We start from the raw sequence: 3,650 nt of genomic DNA on the forward strand, positions 1-3,650 counted from the left end.
AGAGTTAGTTGGAGACTCTGAGTTGAAAGAAATCAAATAGCAGACCAACTCACCGCTCCCTAAAAAGAGAGCTGCTTCTCCAGACAGGGGGAGGCTGGCCAGTGCTCGGGACAAGTGGGGATCCAGACACCCCTGTCCCCAGCACAACCTCGAGAACAGCCCGTGAAGGCCACAGACTGAGGGCCGGGCACACCCCAAGCCTCTCCTTTTCTTGCTTTGAACTTTCTCCCCTGATGGGAAATTTATATGTGTGTGTGTGCATGTCGTACGTTACACGTGTTATATATGTAATATATTATATATGTAATATATACACGGGTACATGTATATATTATATATATTCGCTGTAGACTACATGGAAAATGTGATATATGCCACATATTTATTATATATTATATACATTCTCCCCTGAGGGGAAATGCCACTGTATATTAATATGTATACCATAGATATATACATATAGATGTACAGATATATAGTATACATTGTGTATCTGGGTGTTGAGAGGTAACTACTGCACTCATCTACGCCTATTTCGTTCCATAGGTTAAGAATATCACTTGGAATCTGTTAAAATACGTGTTCATACTTGTTATTCAAAAGGTTTGGGGGGCTTGCTCAAACACTGATCCCACCAAACAACTGTGTGTGTGTATACATACATATAGTGCCACAATTCCTCTTTTATACTGAAAATATTCAATATAAAAATAACAAACTCATCTCTACAAATATTAATCTTTCCTTTTCTTAAGGACTTAGACCATATGATGCAGATTTTTACTACTGTAGTTCATCAAACTAATAGTACTAATGCCACTAATAATAGTAAGATATTTATATACAGTTAAGGAGGAAAAAAAAACAACTTGTAAAATGCTGTGAGCTAGCATACAGGTTTCAGTCTCAGAGACGACAAAAGTAAAATAAGTGCATCATAAAAACCAGTGAAACGGGGTAATTCCTGTCTTCCTGGGGTCCTAACTCCAAGAGACTATTTTTGAAGGCTGAACTTCCCATCAGAAAGAAGTCATCTCTCAAAGAGCACTTCGCGGAAGAGCCGTGGATGCAGGACGTGCGCAGAGCCACTTGCACAGCTCAGGGGGCTTGGTGGACCAGCCCAAACCTGCCAGGCCAAGGAGCAGAGGCCTTGCAGCACCCGGAACCTTCCTCCGCCTGCTCGGCCACGCTGCTCTTCTCTAGGCTGACTTCTAGCAGCATCGACGAGCTCTCTCTGGTAGGAAAAGCTTGCAGCTTTCATGCAGTTGTGTGTGTTGCGCTACCGCTCTTCCTGTGAGCCTGGTCCTCTGCTTGGGGGGCACACACAGTTCTGTTCTAATGGCTGATTCCCCGGATAAACACCACACACGTATTCATCCCGTTATTAACGGGCATTGCAGTGATTACTACCCTGGCTCGTTTTTGTACAATCGTACACTAGCTTTCCAGGAACATGATGGTTTCTACACAAATTCTTTCCTCAAAACGTGTGTCGGCCACAAAACATACAAAATACTAACAGCTTAGCATTTCCCCAAGTTTCAACCCTGACAGCGCATTATGCCGTTTGACTGTTTAAATTTCTCCTCCAAAATCAAGAGACTGGAAATGAACGAAGAAGCCAGCTCCGTGGAAGGCGGAGGCCACAAAACGAAATGGGGGGAGACTTCCTGCGATCCGAGCCGTGGGGGGACACGGGGGGGGCAGCTGGGCTTTACAGGAAGACCCCGCCTCAGAAAAACCACCGAGCCAACCATTACACGTAGGAACATGCCCGGCCTGGCGTGGAATGGGAGCCCTGGCCCCCCGGACCCCCACCCCCATGCCGGGACAGCCGAGGGCCTGCGCTAACTGTGGCGGGATCCGTGTGTGCTGAGGATAGCCTTCCGGACCACGTTCCAAAATAAAGAGGAAGATGTGCCGGAAGGTTCTCAGATCCACGCCCCACGCGCAGTGAGCACGGAGGTCTTCAGAGGTGGGGGGGGGTCCCCCGGGGGCCCAGGCCCTTCCTGCCCTGCACCTCCTAGCAATGAGGGGAGCAATGGCTCCTGTCCCCCCTGCCTTGCTCACGGGAGCCACCGATCTATCCAGGGCTGGAAGATCCCAGACTGTGAACCAAAGTAAACCTTCTCTGGTCTCCTGCTTTTAATCCTTTCCTCTATCAGCAAGCGTTAAGCAAATCCGCTCTCCACTGCACGCAGTTGCGCTGGTTAAATGCACGGGCTTTTGCAGGGACTTAGCTCACCCTAGGCTGTGAGCGAGAGGGGGCCCAGCCACAGGCTCAGAGCCTGGACAAGCTCAGACGGCGGTCCTCCTCCGAGCACAGCGGTCCCAACGTCTCCCATCTGAGAGCAGAACCCGGGGTCGCGCAGCGCGCACGGGCGAGCTGAGCCCGAAGGCAGGGGGAGACAAGGCCCTTCCCTCTCTGGGAACAGCAGCGTCGCTCCCTCTGAGACGCGCCGGCCAGCCACCGCGGGCTGCCCACCGCCCGGCCACCCTCGGACCCCCGCCCCGGAGCCCGTAACCGGAATCCCTTCCGTCTGTCTTCGCAGACCTGCGTGGCTGTCCTGTGTCACCGTCAGCCTTTCCTGGAGACATTTCCACTTCCCGTCTCCATTTGGGTTCATTCATGGTGGAAGAGGCTGTCTTCCTTCGTCAAGGAAGACAGGCGGCTGGACGTCTGGGAGGAGGGGACTCCAGGACGGGCTGACACTGCCCCTGGACACAAACACCCGATGCGTCAGCCCTGGCACCCCGATTGCGTGAAATCGCACCCATAAAACCACCAAGACTGAAGCTAAAATTGCTCCACCTCCTCCCTGCTCTGAGTATGCCCATTTCTAGCCTTGAGGGTCATGCTTTGAGGTGAGCGTTGTTCAGCATCGATGTACTAGAAAACACAGCTTGCTTAGGGCAAATGTGTGGCACACGCTTTTTCAGGATCAAAGCAAGGCCACTCACTAGAGATGGGATTAATCAGAGGTGGAAGACGTCTGAACACAGCACATACTTCGATGCCCAGTCCTACTTTAGTGTGATTTCACTCCACCCCCCTCTCTCTTTTTCTCCCCCCCATAAGTAAAAGAATCGTTGTTAAAATGAGGAACGAGGCTCAGATAGTTTAAGTGATAATCCCGAGGTCACACCACGATGAAGAGGTTGAACCAGAAAACAAATAAATATCCAACTTGCTCTAAAGTCAATCATTTACAGGAGGTTAAAAAAAAGGAAAAGAGTACGATCTCCACGCAGTATAAAAGACTTTGCCAGGTTGGTTTTTTTTTTTCCTCCCATGGTTTCTTAGAATCACCCCACCTGCAATAACAAGACCCACAGTACGGACAACACCGCGTAATCACGTGAAATTCCAAGGCTATCCCAACCTACTCCTGCCCAGCCTACCACTCCCAGTTTGGGCTGGAAGAAGGCCTGCTTGGAACAGGAATCCTGTCAAGCAAGAATGACCACCAGCACTCCAGACCGCCCCAGCCCTCGGCACACAGCCCAGGTGAGTCCTTTCGAGGATCATCAGAAGGGCTGAGCTCGAGGGAGCTCTGCCCCCTTACCGAGGAGCCTGATGACCACGTCCCCAGCACCGCGGACAGCCAGCCCCTCCCCTCGCGAGCCTGATGACCACGTCCCCAGCACCG

Source organism: Dipodomys ordii, unplaced genomic scaffold, assembly GCF_000151885.1.
Source record: "Dipodomys ordii isolate 6190 unplaced genomic scaffold, Dord_2.0 Scaffold29, whole genome shotgun sequence".
Taxonomy (NCBI): domain Eukaryota; kingdom Metazoa; phylum Chordata; class Mammalia; order Rodentia; family Heteromyidae; genus Dipodomys; species Dipodomys ordii.